General features: G+C 39.2%; 1 protein-coding gene across 1 annotated transcript in view; it reads left to right on the top strand.

Moving 5' to 3' along the window:
* The window catches only part of LOC138444648 (uncharacterized), a 223,798-nt gene extending 208,041 nt beyond the window's left edge, over positions 1 to 15,757 (top strand). Inside the window, exons 5-7 of the mRNA XM_069597989.1 lie at positions 2,950 to 3,057; positions 9,991 to 10,218; positions 15,127 to 15,757. The gene's annotated coding sequence lies outside the window, so the exon portion shown is untranslated. The remainder of the gene's footprint in view (positions 1 to 2,949; positions 3,058 to 9,990; positions 10,219 to 15,126) is intronic.
* Positions 15,758 to 16,614: the final 857 nt, after the last annotated feature.

The raw sequence follows: 16,614 nt of genomic DNA, 5'->3' as shown, positions 1-16,614 counted from the left end.
TTTTTGCCTATCTGTTTGCTAATAAATACTTTATCATTAAAATAAAACTAATTAAATATATGCATTCTTAAAAACTTGCTTATTTCACAAAATTGTTATAGTCTTCAAAACATGACTTGACAAAATTCAATTATGAAATCAGTAGCAGTCAATGAAAAACATCCATTTTCATATATTGCTTTGGCCACTGTTCTCATCTTTTGGATGAGAGTGCAATTGTGACCACACCATTTACACTGAGAGAACACGAAAGATGAGCTTTAGATATTCAGTTTCATACAATATAAGATGTCTGAACACCTAAGAAAGTTTACTTCAAAAACTAAAGCTAGTCATCTATGAGTCTGGTGTTCTACCAAATGAAATATGAAGCCATGAATAATGGGCCTTATCAACAATTAAAGCACAGTATGAAATAATCATTGAGTAAGGCAAATGAAAGAACTATTAGAAAAGAGTTTTGGAAACATTAAGCAAAATTATTCCAAATTGATTTAGTCAATTCTGCAAGGAGATTAGAAAAAAAACAAAAGCTGCTTGAAATCATGGGCCTTGGATTCTATATTACATTCTATTATTTTAATCACAGAAAGTAAACAGTACAAGACGGGGGAATTTCCTTTGAAATAGAAGTTGGAGAACATCTTTTGCAGTTCTTTTATTGTATCATCATCTCTTTCCAATTCGGCTCTTACTCTGTGACTTTCTGATAAAGAGCAGTTATAAAATTTCCAGAATTACGCCCACCTGCAGCGGCAAGATTTAAAGATGGGAGTACTTCCAGCAGGAGAGTTCAGCCACATTCCCACTGACCTCCAGGGATATAAAAATAGCCTCGAGTGATCAAGAGAGGCAAGTTGTCTTCACCAATAGACACCCATTCAGAGCAAGCTCTTACCTCCTCCCTCTCTAACCCTCGGGCTTCCCTGTCCCTGTGAAAAGAGCAAGGCTGTTGGAGCAATGAATACTCCTCTATTAACAGACCAAGTAGTTGATAGAATTTACATCAGATCTGGAATAAGAAAAGGACACCAGTGAGACAAAGAGGAGTCACAGGATCAGCTGAAGTGAGAACAGACGTTGGCCTGGATTGATTCTATACTGCAGTGAGTGCACACAATTCAGTGAGGTGTAGCCAGCAGGTATGGCACATGCAGTCACTGCAGGATCTCCCCGGGAGATGCTAATTCCTCACACTTGCCTGGGAAGAGGAACTAGAGCCTGAAGTCCTCCCTGGGGTTCTTAATAGACAACCTGTAGCAGCAGAGGCCAGTGTGCATATTCTTTTTTGCTGCCAAAAGTCAGCTCTAAGCTGAGGAGGCCAGGGCAGAGGCATCTGGCTTTGAACTTGTATGTAGAGATGCAGCCAGAATTCTTTACTGTGCAGTCTTGCTTGCCTTTGTAAAGTCAAGCAAGCAGCCTTGACTCCTGCTACCGCCATCTAAGCTGCCCATTTGTGCAAATGGAAATAGTCACAAAATAAATAAAACCAGGGGGGAATTTTTTTTTAGGTAGGATCATGGATCAATCAGGTTCTGGTAAAAGAGCAAGAAGTCAGTGTAGGCAGTGCAAATATTGTGGGGTTTAATACAGGGAATTAGCAGTTTGTAAATTCAGTGGAAAGGGTAAGAGGGACAGAAGTCTAGGTTGCAACTGGATGTTTGCATTCAACGTCACATTGCTGCATCTGCAATCTATAGCTTAGCAGACAGCCATCACATGACCCTATGCACACCTGGTCTATCAGAGCTCATGGTCGGCCAGCATAGCCACAGAAAGATGGCCTTTCCCATCCATACACCTTCCAAATCTCATGCAGGCACTTCTCATTGGTAGAAACTAAAGCATGCCCAGGATGCAAAATCAGCAAGTCAGTTGCATGAGTTTCAGAATGGTAGTGCTTAGTCTTCCAAATCTGAAGGAAGTAAGGATGGATGTGGAGGGTCTGTAGACACTATGGAATTGGCCCAAAATTTCGTTTGGGTTTTTCTGTAACATCTTCTGGCATAGTATCCATCTGCTGCTGTTGTACTAAAACCAAACAAAGTGAAAGTGGTATTCAGTCTGGATTGCAGCCTACCAGGCTCCTCTGTCCATAGGATTTTCCAGGCAAGAGTACTGGAGTGGGGTGCCATTGCCTTCTCTGGGTAGTTGGTCAGTCATGTTCAACTCCATAGCTTACCAAGCTGCTCTGTCCATGGGATTCTCCAGGCAAAAATACTGGAGTGGGTTGCCATTCCCTTTTCCAGGGTATTTTCCTGACCCAGGAGTCGAACCCAGGTCTCCTGCATTGTAGGCAGATTCTTTACCATCTGAACCACCAGGGAAGCCAAAAAAAAAAACCAAACAGAACGTGACTATAAATGTTATCCTCCATGAGCATAGTACTCCTGGCAAAGTACATTACCAGCAGACAATAGACTTCAACATCTCAAAATTAGTCAACACTTACCAAACTAACAGTGTTAGATAAAAATAAATTAGTTTTTTTTTCAGCTCTTCATGAGAAACTATATGATTATGTCATTTAAAATTTTCTCCTCCTTACTGCTTATGAATTATTTATGTATGCCTTTGCATACACATAACTTGAAAGTTTCCAGGAAAACAACCCACTAATTGAACTAAATAATTTCAATTTCCATAAACAGCCTTAGACTTAGTTCCATAACTCAGTCGAATACATGTCATATCGATTAATTATGCTTGTAGTGAGTTTTACTTTTTATGACTCAAACAAACAATACCAATAAAATTGTTAAATTCAGTAAATTAAATTTTCCTGTGGTTCAACTTTCTTTTAATTCTTCTGTGACTAGACTTGGTATCCAATATATTTATCAGAATACTATTGTCTAACATGAAGCACAAAAAAGACTAGAGTGTTGAATCAGTTACTTACTCAGTTGTATCTGACTCTTTGTGACCCTATGAACTATATCCTGCCAGGCTCTGCTCTCCATGGAGTTCTCCAAGCAAGAATACTGGAAGGGGTTGCCATTTCCTACTCCAGGAGATCTTCCCAACCTAGGGATCAAACCTGTCTCTCCTGCATTGGTAAGTGGACTCTACCACTGAGCTACTGTTATTCACATAATGTTAAAACATTTTTGTTGCTTCCATCTTTCCCAGGAAACAGACTCTGAGGTAGAAATTTGTGCGAGAGCAATTAATTGATGAGCGCCCTTGGAAGAAACATCTGTAAGGGATGAGAGACTCAAGATTGGGAAGACAGGGGAGTTGAGCCATGATTCAGTTGTAACAAAGTCCTCAGCAGATTCTCTGGAGATGAGATGACTATTCAGAGTTGTCCTAAATCACACTGGACATCTGGGATGTGGGCTATTCCCGGGGAACAAGTGTCCACCCTGGGTGAGGCAACTTTCTTGTGCAAAGGGTAATGTCCACTGGAAATTATCATATTAAGTGAAGCAAGTCAGACAGATAAAGACGAATACCACATGATATCACTTATATGTGGAATCTAAAAAGGCGATACAAGTGACCTTGTTTACAAAACAAGAATTACAAACTTCAGAGTTACAAATTTCAAAAACAAACTTATGGTTACTGAAGGGGAAAGGTTGGGGGCAGAGATAAATTGGAAGTTTAGGATTAACATATACACACTACTAGCATCACCGACTCGATGGACGTGAGTCTGAGTGAACTCCAAGAGTTGGTGATGGACAGGATGGCGTGCTGCAATTCATGGGGTTGCAAAGAGTTGGACACGACTGAGCGACTGAACTGATATATAAAACAGATAATCAACAAGGACCTACTGCATAGCACAGGGAACTCTATTCAATACTCTGTAATAACCTATATGGGAAAAAAATCTGAAAGAAGAATGAATATATGTATATTTATAACTGAGCTACTTGGCTGTACATCTGAAACTAACACAACATTGTAAGTCAACTGTTCTCCAATATGAAAGAAAAAGTTGAAAAACAAACAAGGACATACTGTATAGCACATGGAATTATATTCAATATCTTGTAATTATCTATAAAAGATTCTTTTCAGATTTGCTATATACCTGATACTAACACAATATTCTAAACATTTAATGCTTCAATTTACAAAAATTGTCAAAAAGATGAATTAATAAAAATTTATCATAAAAAGGGCAATGTCCAAAGAGGAATTGACTACAAACCATTGGTAGTCAACACCCCAGCATCTAGAAGAATGAGTGCCTCAGCCCTTGTGGGGGATCTGGCTAACAAACTGCAATTCACTATACCTCCCGCAGGCACCATGGTGAAGACACCCGAAGACAGATCTAGATCCCAACCTCATTCCATTAAGAAAAATATTTGTTTTGACACACTGATACATTCTATGTCAAACTACAGTTTGGTATCTTGAGCCTTAGATATTAGAAAACATTTTAGATATATCATACTTATAGAGACAAAATAAGTCCTGGGGGGGTGTACATGTGACACAGTGTTTTTCTAAGTCGGAAGGCAGTTTGAGTGTGTTTTTCTATCTTACAACTATCTTTTGGAAATTTAATTTTTATTCTGTGTCTTATGGATTACAATTATCAAGAGCATTCTCTTATTATTCTGCAATAACATCGGATATGGGCAGCCTATTTCCCAGGCAACTTCAGGTATATTGTGTGAAAAGATTTCATTTTCAGTCTGACAGGGCACACTGTTCAAAAAAAAAATGTGGATTTCCTTGGTGGCTTAGTGGTAAAGACTCTACCTGCCAATATAAGAGACATGGGTTCTATCCCTGATCCGCGAAGATTCCACATGCCACAGAGCAACTAAGCCTGTGCACCACAACTATTAAGCCTGTGCTCTAAAGCCCAGGAGCCACAATTACTGAGCCCACATGCCACAACTACTGAAGCCATGTGCTCTAAAGCCCAGGCTCCACAACAAGAGGAACCACCACAAGAGAAACTTGTGTGCCACAACTAGAGACTAGTCCCTGCTGTCTGCCATGAGGGAAAAGCCCACACGGCAACAAAGACCCAGCACAGCCATAAATAAAGAAGCAATACTATAAAACATGAGTCTTGATCATTGAAAAGGAGTATATTTTATTCATTTTATTAAGTGAATCAACACTCCAGAAGCTTCAGTGAGCAACTTTCAACTTTCGTGAAATTAAATACAACATACTCTGAGGAGTTAAAGGAAAGAATATAAAACTTGAATAATATTTATTTAATATAACTTATATTAGAAGCCAAGTAGTATGTATGCTGCTGTTGCTGCTAAGTCGCTTCAGTCGTGTCTGACTCTGTGCAACCCCATAGACGGCAGCCCACCAGACTCCTCTGTCCCTGGGATTCTCCAGGCAAGAGTACTGGAGTGGGTTGCCATTTCCTTCTCCAATGCATGAAAGTGAAAAGTGAAAGGGAAGTTGCTCAGTCATGCCCGACTCTTAGTGACCCCATGGACTGCAGCCCACCAGGCTCCTCTGTCCCTGGGATTTTCCAGGCAAGAGTACTGGAGTGGGGTGCTATTGCTTTCTCCGACGCACTATGTACAAAGGAGTACAAACAAGAAAGGTAGCATAAAACAGAGGCATATTGTTAATTTTGTGGAACATCAAACAGAAATTGTGAAGCACGATCATTAAAGGAAGTCACACCAGAATGATAATATATATGGCATATAAAAATATAAAGACACATTCATGTAAAATTATTACATTGGTGCAGGATCCAGATGGTGAACATAAATCAATCTGTGTCACAGAAAAGGAAAATTTTAGTATTAATCAGTAGCAATCACTGAAGAAATAAAGCCAAAGGGAGTTTTGAATATGTAGTGACAAATAAGGAGAAACTTTCAGGTGAAGAAATTAGCACCAGAGTCTGGGAAATAGAATCCATCTAGAAAAGTCAGTCATGACTGAAGATAAATTATGATTTACATATTTACCACCATAGGAATGGCAACTATTTTCTCAGTTCTATTCGGTTCAATTGCTCAGTCATATCCAACTGTTTGTGACCCCATGGACCGCAGCAGGCCAGGCTTCCCTGTCCATCACCAACTCCTGGAGCTTGCCCAAACTCAAGTCCCTCAATCGGTGATGCCATCCAACCATCTCATCCTCTGTCATCCCCTTCTCCTCCTGCCTTCAATCTTTCCCAGCATCAAAGTCTTTTCAAATGAGCCAGTACTTTGTATCAGGTGGCCAAAGTATTGGAGCTTCAGCTTCAGCATCAATCCTCCCAATGAATATTCAGGATTGATTTCCTTTAAGATTGACTAGTTGGATTCCCTTGCCATCTAAGAGACTCTCAAGAATCTTCTCCAACACCACAGTTCAAAAGCATCAATTCTTCTGCACTCAGCTTTCTTTATGGTCCAACTCTCACATCTATACATGACTACTGGAAAATTCGTAGCTTTGACTAGACGGAAATTTGCTGGCAAAGTAATGTCTCTGCTTTTTTAATATGCTGTCTAGGTTGGTCATAACTTTTCTTCCAAGGAGCAAGCATCTTTGAATTTCATGGCTGCAGTCACCATCTGCAGTGATTTTGGAGTCTCCCCCCCACCGCAAAAAAAAAAAAAAGTCTGTGTTTCCATTGTTTTCCCATCTATTTGCCAAGGTGACCATCCGGCACACAGAAGTTTGAGGAGCACTGTTGAGCCACACCTGCCTGAGAAGATTCCACAAAACTAGTGACGTATAGAATAACCATATGAGAAGTGGAATATTTCCTGCCACATCAGTAAACAAGTCTGTCACAGTCATCAGCAGTTGCAGCCCAGCGATGTGAGCCAAGACCCAGTTTCCTCCACAGTCAGTCTTTCCCATCAGGAAGATTCCATAAGCCTCTTATCCTTATCCCTCAAAGGGCAGATGGAATGAAAACCACAGTCACAGAAAACTAATCAAACAGATCGCATGGACCTCAGCCTTGTCTAACTCTATGGAACTATAAGCAGTGATTTTGGAGCCCAAGAAAATAAAGTCTGTCACTGTTTCCATTGTTTCCCCATCTATTTGCCTTGAAGTGATGGGACTGGATGCCATGATCTTCATTTTTTGAATGCTGAGTTTTAAGTTAGCTTTTTCACTCTCCTTTTTCACTTTCAAGAGGCTCTTTAGTTTCTCCTTGCTTTCTGCCATAAAGGTGATGTCATCTGCATATCTGATGTTATTGATATTTCTCCTGGAAATCTTGATTCCAGCTTGTGCTTCATCCAGCCTAGCATGTGACATGATGTATATAAGTTAAATATGCAAGGTGACAATATACAACTTTGACATACTGCTTTCCCAATTTTGAACCAGTCCATCGTTCCATGTCAGGTTCTAACTGTTGCTTCTTGATCTGCATACAGATTTCTCAGGAGACAGGTTAGGTGGTCTTTTATTCCCATTTCTTTCAGAATTTCCTACAGTTTGCTGTGATCCACATAGTCAAAGGATTTGGTGTAGTCAGTAAAGCAGAAGTAGGTATTTTTCTGGTAAGCCTTTGCTTTTTCTATGATCCAACAGATGCTGGCAATTTGATCTCTGGTTCCTCTGTCTTTTCTAAATCCAGCTTCAACATCTGGAAGTTCTCAGTTCACATACTGTTGAAGCCTTGCTTACAGAATTTTGAGCATTACTTTGCTAGCATGTGAGATGAGTGCAACTGTGTGGTTATTTGAACATTCTTTGGCATTGCCTTTCTTTGGAATTGGAATGAAGACTGACCTTTTCCAGTCCTGTGGCCACTGCTGACTTTTCCAAATTTGCTGGCATATTGAATGCAGCACTTTAACAACATTATCTTTTGGGATTTGAAATAGCTCAGCTGGAATTCCATCACCTCCACTAGCTTTGTTCGTAGTAATTTTTCCTAAGGCTCACTTGACCTCACACTTCTGTCTGTCTCTAGTTGAGTGATCACACCATCATGGTTATCTGGGATATGAAGATCTTTTTTGTATAGTTCTTCTGTGTATTCTTGCCACCTCTTCTTAATATCTTCTGCTTCTGTTAGGTCCATACCATTTCTGTCTTTTGTTGGGTCCATCTTTGCATAAAATATTCCCTTGGTATCTCTAATTTTCTTTCTTTCTTTTTTTTTAATTTTTTTTAAAAAAATCTTTAATTCTTACATGCGTTCCCAAACATGAACCCCCCTCCCACCTCCCTCCCCACAACATCTCTCTGGGTCATCCCCATGCACCAGCCCCAAGCATGCTGCACCCTGCATCAGACATAGACTGGCGATTCAATTCTTACATGATAGTATACATGTTAGAATGCCATTCTCCCAAATCATCCCACCCTCTCCCTCTCCCTCTGAGTCCAAAAGTCCGTTATACACATCTGTGTCTTTTTTCCTGTCTTAATTTTCTTGAAGAGATCTCTAGTCTTTCCCATTCTATTGTTTTCCCCTATTTCTTTCCCCTATTTCTTTCCCCTATTTATTGATCATTTAAGAAGGCTTTATCTCTCCTTGTTATTCTTTGGAACTCTGCATTCAGATGGATATATCTATCCTTTTCTCCTTCACCTTTTGCTTCTCTTCTTTTCTCAGCTATTTGTAAGGCCTCCTCAGACAACCATTTTGACTTTTTGCATTTTTTTTCTTGGGGATGTTTTTCATCACAGTCTCTTCTGTACAATGCTACAAACCTCCATCGATAGTTTTCCAGGCACTCTGTCTTTCAGATCTAATCTCTTAAATCTGTTTGTCATTTCCATTGAATAATTGTAAAAGATTTTATTTAGTTCATACCTGAATGGGCTAGTGGTTTTCTCTACTTTCTTCAATTTAAGTCTGAATTTTGCAATAAGGAGTTCATGATCTGAGCCACAGTCAGCTCCCAGTCTTCTTTTTACTGACTGTATAGAGCTTCTCCATCTTCTGTTGCAAAGAATATAATCGATCTGATTTCAGTGTTGACCATCTGGTGATGCCCATGTGTAGAGTCTTCTCTTGTGTTGTTGGAAGAGGGTGTTTGCTATGACCAGTGCATTCTCTTGTCAAAACTCTGTTAGCCTTTTCCCTGCTTCATTTTGTACTTCAAGGTCAAACTTGCCTGTTATTCCAGGTATCTCTTGACTTAATACCTCTGCATTCTAGTCCCTATGAAAAGGACATTTTTTTTGGTGTTAGTTCTAGAAGGTCTCATAGGTCTTCATAGAACCATTCAGCTTCTTCAGTGTCAGTGGTTGGGGCACCGAGTTGGAATACTGTGATACTGAATGGTTTGTCTTGGAAATGAACAGAGATCATTCTGTCGTTTTTGATATTTCATCCAAGTACCGCATTTTGGATTTTTGTTGACTCTGAGGGCTACTCCATTTCTTCTAAGAGATTATTTCCCAAAGCAGCAGATGTAATGGTCATCTGAATTAACTTCACCCATTCTGGTTTATTTTAGTTCACTGATTCCTAAAATGTTTATGTTTACTTTTTCCATCTCCTGTTTGCCCACCTCCAATTTAACCAGATTTGTGGACCTAACATTCCAGGTTCTTATGCAATATTGTTCTTTGCAGCATTGGACTTTAATTCCATCACCAGTCACATCCACAAGTGGGTGCTGTTTTTGCTTTGACTGAGCCTCTTCATTCTTTCCTGAGGTATTTCTTTGCTCTTCTCCAGTAGCATATTGGGCACCTACCAACCTGGGGAGTTCATCTTTCAGTGTTATATCTTTTTGCCTTTTCATACTGTTCAAGGGGTTCTTAAGTCAAGAATACTGAAGTGGTTCACCATTCCCTTCTCCTGTGGATCACATTTTGTTGGAACTCTCCACCATGACCCCTCTCTCTTGGGTGGCCCTACATGACAGGTCTCATAGTTTCATTGAGTTATACAAGGCTGTGACCCATGTGATTTTCTAGAGAATATTAATAAATGAGTGTTTTCTGGTGTTCACTAAACCTTGCTCCTTTTGTCAGCTTTATTTTCTAAAATATATCCCTTTTTCCTCCAGAGAGATTGCTATTCCCATGAAAAAACTCATGCGAAGTGGTTTTCTCCTTTCTTAGGGTTGCATTTAAATCATCCTGAGATTTTTCTAATCGGACATGCATTTGGCTGCTGAACAAAGAACAGGATCGCCCATCACCTGAGGCTATAACAATGATTCATTTACATTAAGATGATTAAGGAATGCTTATATTTGAGCTGCAAGTCAAGAATTCAGTGTTGAATACCAATGATTTTGTCATGAATCTGGAAAATACTTGACCCACAATTTTCCCCATCAACAACAAGTAAGGATTTGGAATATTAGAACTGCCTTGTAAAATTAGCCTTGGGGGTTGGGAGAATATCCATTATGGAAATCAATTGTTTGCATCCCAGGCTTTTTGTTGACTGTCAGTGTTCTTTCAGTGACCTAATAAAACTCACTGCATACAATCAAGCTATACCAGAAGAGGTGACCATGAAGAAACAGCATCATCACTAAAGAAACCCTTGCTTCCAAAAGCCCTTACCCACAATTTTTCCAGGCTGAATGTTCAGCCCAGTGAACTGATGCACCCAGGGCTTCTCAGCACATCTGGTTTCCCACATCAGTATCCCCATGACTGACCTGAATGGTTCCAGGCAACCTCAGGCTCCCCTCAGTTAACTCTGTCCTATCTCCATGGTACCTGCTCTCTGCTTATGGCCTCTGCACTCTAGTGCAACCCATGCAAAGAGGAGAGAGGGGTAGCTTTAATGCCCAGAGGCAATCCTCAGGAGGGATAGGAACTGGTAGATAGATGCCCCATCTTCCTCCAGTTCTTCAAAGAAGGCATTTTTCACATTCCCCAATCAGTCCCAAAGTAAGGAAACCCATTGCCAAAGCAGCAAGCTTTAGGTCAGACTCTTTTCTTGCCTCATTTCCCTCTTTCTTGCTTGTCCTAGAGACCAGACTACAAATAAACTGCAGCCAAGGTCTTATCTCTGCTTTTTTGGGGAGGGGAACACTGATTAACACCCTTTTTCTTCTCATCATCATCATTATGCTATTCATCTCATCTCAAAAGTGAGTCATCTCAGAATCCTCCCTGCTTACATTTGACAAATATTAAGTTTTATGTGTACTTTGTTCTAGTTTGTTGCACTGATAAATTTATATATTGTTTGGAATTGTTTGTATTATGATACACTAATATATGTTTAAAGCGTATTTTCCTTCCATGTTTTCTCTTTTTAAAGATATTTGTGGCTCTTCTTAGAAATTTATCTTTCATAAGAATTCTGAATTCATTTTATCCAGTTTTAAAATAAGTCACATAGTGTTTGTAGTAAATGATTCTGAATTTGCATTAAATTTACACATTACTTTGGAAAGCATTGCATTTTAACTATTATATTATTTCATTAAAGAGACAATATATATTTTCTCTAGAGTCTCAGTCCATTCGGGCTGCTATAAAAAAATACCATAGACTGGGTGGCTTATAAACAGAAAGAAATTTATTTCTCACAGTTCTAGAACTGGGGAAGTCCAAGATCAAGGCACCAGCAGATTCAGTTGTCTGGTGAGGGCCCTCTTACTGGTTCATGGACTATCTTCTTCTGTTTGTAACATCACATTGTTACTGGTGGGTCAAGGGGCTAGGATGTTCCCTAGGGTCTCTTTTAGAAGGGCACTAAGGGATTCCCAGGCAGTTCAGCAGTAAAGAATTCACCTGAAATGCAGGAGACCCAGGAGATGAGGGTGCTATCCCTGGGTCAGGAAGATCCCCTGGAGGAGGAAGTAACAACCCACTCCAGTAGTCTTTCTTGGAAAATTCCATGGATAGAGGATCCTGATGAACTACAGCCCATGGGGTTGCAGAGTTGGACAAGACTGAACAACCGAGCATGCATGTACCATCCCTATTTATGAGGGCTTCACCCTCATGACCTAATCACCTTCCAGAGGTCTCCCCTGTTAATACCAACACATTGCTGGTTAGGTTTCAATTCAGCTCAATACATGAATTCTGGAGGGACACAAGCATTCTGTCTATAGCACCAAGTATTCAGACATCACTATAATATACTTTTTTAATTTAAATTCCTTACCTTTTTTACATAATATATTCCTAGGTATTTTTTCCACTTGTGTTATTAACTGATATTTGTTTTACAATTTAGATCTTTAAAACTGGTTGCTAATATAAAGTCTGTTTTAGTAATTTTTTTTCTTTTACCTGACTACTTTCCTAAATTTTTTATACAATCTTCTGTGTACTCAGAGCATATAACCCTATCATAGGTATGTACAGATAACTTTGCCTTCTCTTCTTTAATATTGATTATTTCTACTTATTTTCTCATTGCACGTCAGAACCTCTCCAGTGATATCGAATTATAGTAGGAAAAGCAGGTGTCTTTTATATAGCTCTGATTTTTACTGAAAATTATCTCAGCATTTAATTATTTCCTACACTGGAGTTTTGGTAAAAACAAGCTTTTTTATTGTATTTAAGTAGTTGTCTTCTATTTCCATTTTATGTAGAGTTTTTATTATGAAGTTTTTAGCAAAATTCCAGGAATTGAGGGAGTGGAGTGGGGAGAATTCCTCATGCTTGTGCACAGAGGGAAAGGAAACAGTAAAATGGGGGACTCTGATGGAAATAAATTACTTAGCAAGGTTGCAGATGGGAAGAGTTACATATGAAGTTTACAGGTGGAAAGAGACTAGCCTGAGGAAGAAGTAGAATCCCTCTCTGACCAAACTGAAGAGAGAGAATGTAAGGTGCTTGAAGACCCAGAGAAACTCTGACTTGGAGAAAGGGGATGTTTTCTTTTTCTAAATGGGAATATAACTGGTTTATATTCATGCTGTACAACAAACATGAATTAACCATATACATACATACATCCCCTCCCCATCTCTTCTCCTTTTAAGAAAAAGTTTGGGTAAAAACTAGTACGGACAAAGAGGGTTCGAGATTGGTGGGTGTGAACGGTGCTGTATGACTCAGAACAGTGATCACAGACTGGCACCCAGGGAAGCTCAAAGAAATAAAGCAAAAGTACAGATTAGCGATAGTACACGCAAAGAAGGCTGATGGGAGTAAAGATGCTATCAGAGGGGGTGATGTGAAGATGCTACATGAAACTAGGTGTCAATGATTTAGTAGAGAGTGATGGTGAGTGGAATTAAAATTAAATTCCATAAATCACAGCAGGATCCTCTATGACCCACCTCGCAAAGTATTGGAAATAAAAGCAAAAATAAACAAATGGGACCTAATTAAACTTAAAAGCTTTTGCAAGATGAAAAGACAGCCTTCAGAATGGGAGAAAATAATAGCAAATGAAGTAACTGACAAAGAATTAATCTCAAAAATATACAAGCTACTCCTGCAGCTCAATTCCAGAAAAATGAATGACCCAATCAAAAAATGGGCCAAAGAACTAAAGAGACATTTCTCCAAAGAAGACATACAGATGGCTAGCAAACACATGAAAAGATGCTCAACATCACTCAGTCTCAGAGAAATGCAAATCAAAACCATAGTGAGGTACCATTTCATGCCAGTCAGAATGGCTGTGATCCAAAAGTCTATAAGCAATAAATGCTGGAGAGGGTGTGGAGAAAAGGGAACTGTCTTACACTGTTGGTGGGAATACAAACTAGTACAGCCACTATGGAGAACAGTGTGGAGATTCCTTAAAAAACTGGAAATAGAACTGCCATATGACCCAGCAATCCCGCTGCTGGGCATACACACTGAGGAAACCAGAACTTAAAGAGACACGTGTACCCCAATGTTCATCACAGCACTGTTTATAATAGCCAGGACATGGAAGCAACCTAGATGTCCATCAGCAGATGAATGATAAGAAATCTGTGGTACATATACACAATGGAGTATTACACAGCCATTAAAAAAGAATACATTTGAATCGGTTCTATTGAGGTGGATGAAACTGGAGCCTATTATACAGAGTGAAGTAAGCCAGAAAGAAAAGCACTAATACACTATACTAACGCATATATATGGAATTTAGAATGGTGGTAACGATAACCTCACATGCGAGACAGCAAAAGAGACACAGATGTATAGAACAGTCTTTTGGACTCTGTGGGAGAGGGCGAGGGTGGGATGATTTGGGAAAATGGTATTGAAACATGTATATTATCATATGTGAAAAGGATCACCAGTCCAGGTTTGATGCATGAGACAGGGTGCTCGGGGGTGTTGCACTGGGATGACCCAGAGGGATGGGATGGGGAAGGAGGTGGGAGGGGGTTCAGGATGGGGAACACATGTACACCCGTGGCAGATCTATGTTAACGTATGGCAAAACTACTACAATATTGTAAAGTAATTAGCCTCCAATTAAAATAAATAAATTTATATTAAAAAATTAAATTCCAAGGCAACAGTTTTTAAAGAGCCATTAATATGAAGTTTGAAGTAAATCTAAGCTGAGTAGAGATTTCAAAAGGAAAACAAAAATAAACCAGGAGCTGAGTCACTGAGACAACTTAGATGATAGAGACAAGTGTGGGCACAGGTAGTAATATTGGATGATAAGCTTAAGTAAATATCAATAGTGGCCTTGGATAAGGCAGTGGAGAGATACGGGAGGGTTAGAATGAGAATCCAACAGGCTAATAAATGCACAGGTAAATAGTAGGAAACTGCACAGCAACAGTGAAAAGAGTGTTCAGGAGAATTCTGCAGGTGGGCAAGGCAAATGAGGATAAGAAAAAGAAAAGGAAGGAGAAAATCTCAAGCTAGACTGGAGTCATGTTAATTGTATTGGAGAGTTTAGTGATTATGTCGTATCTTATCAGTGGAGGGCTGAGTAGTCCATCCTGTCCCAAAGATTTAATTAAATCTTTGTGGTAGGTGGCTTCTAAAATTTTGTTTTACAGTAGGCATCGTGGGTTAAAAGAGTATTTTACTGATGTTGTGTCTGTGTGTGAAATTTAAATTTCAGAAAACAAATAATTTTTTAAATATATGTATGTCCCATGCAATTCAGCATATTTCACAGGGCATATTTGTATTAATTTTTTGTTATTTATCTGAAACTCAAATTTAACTGATGTGTGTCTGTGTGCATATGCACAAGAATCAGGAATATGAGCTGAGATCCATTTCAGACTTAATATTTTGAAAGAACAGCTCAGAGTAAGTCCTAAAATATCCTATCACTGTGTGTTTCCCTAATCATTATAGATTTAACATTCAATGGAGCTTCAGTTCAGTTACTCAGTTGTGTCTGACTCTTTGTGACCTCATAGACCACAGCAGGCCAAGTCTCCTTGCCATCAGCAACTCCTGGAGTTTACCATGAGTCCCAGAGTGGACTCATGTCCACTGAGTCGGAGATGCCATCCAGTCATCTCATCCTCTGTCGTCTCCTTCTCCTCCCGCCTTTGATCTTCCCCAGCATCATGTTCTTTTCAAGTGAGTCAGTTTTTCACATCAGGTGGCCAAAAGTATTGGAGTTTCAGCTTCATCATCAGTCCTTCCAATGAACACCCAGGACTGATCTCTTTTAGGATGGACTGGTTGGATCTCCTTGCTGTCCAAGGGACTCTCAAGAGTCTTCTCCAACACCACAGTTCAAAAGCATCAGTTCTTCGGCAATCAGCTTTCTTTACAGTCCAACTCTCACATCCATACATGACTACTGGAAAAACCATAGCCTTGACTAGATGGATCTTTGTTGGCAATGTCTCTGTTTTTTACTATGCTATCTAGGTTGGTCATAACTTTCCTTCCAAGGAGTGTCTTTTAATTTCATGGCTGTAGTCACCATTTGCTGTGATTTTGGAGCCCCCCAAAATAAAGTCAGCCACTGTTTCTACTGTTTCCCTATCTCTCAATGGAGCTTATGAACAAATAATTAGTTTCAGAATTAAAAAAAAAGTTTTCCAATGTTGAATCATTAGTAGATGAATTTTCTTTAATAATAGCTTCTATAGTTAAATTTTTCACTTACTTCCTCACACCAAACCCTTTTCCAAGATCAACCAAAGAAATTTTTTAAGGGAAAATGTCATTTTAAGTTTTTAAGAAAATTATGACATTTTAATGTTTAGAAACTCACATTGGAATTCTTGCACTTTTCGATGACTATATTGCTGTTATCAACCTGTAAAATTTAAACATAATTGAAGAACTGCACACACGATTTCCTCATGTGAATGGGAAGGTTATACCTGTAACTCAACCCACTCATTAAAATGATAGTCAAATTTTTGTGAGATTAAAAAATTGCAAATATAATGGAATCATTTACTTAGATCCAACTTTTTAAAAGTTGAAGGAGCTGAAAACTATGTGATTTGGGACAAAACAGAAGCTTGGAGTTTGTTTTCTAGGCATGGTTTCTGGTCTCTTTATGTGAAACTCACCAACTCTACTCAGAGAAAAATGAGGTATCATCTGGTGCTAGTTTTTAGCACTCCAAACATGTGAGTGGCTGAAGTTAAATTCAAAAGTCCTTTAAACAGTGTTTTGTGTGTTTACAAAGCAGTTTGCGGTGGCATCCATCTTCCTTACAATGGACAGTTCAGCCCACTGAAATAGCATCTCTGTCATTAGACTCTTAACTGGAGATTGTCTCTGTTTTAAGGTCCTGCCTGGTCTCTGAAGCCCATTCACCTCACAGATGGGCCACTGGTATCTATTGGACATCACCTCCACTCTTTCACTCTA

The sequence above is a fragment of the Ovis canadensis genome, chromosome 8, assembly GCF_042477335.2.
Source record: "Ovis canadensis isolate MfBH-ARS-UI-01 breed Bighorn chromosome 8, ARS-UI_OviCan_v2, whole genome shotgun sequence".
In the NCBI taxonomy this organism is placed as follows: domain Eukaryota; kingdom Metazoa; phylum Chordata; class Mammalia; order Artiodactyla; family Bovidae; genus Ovis; species Ovis canadensis.
This window is presented reverse-complemented; position numbering and strand designations above follow the sequence as displayed.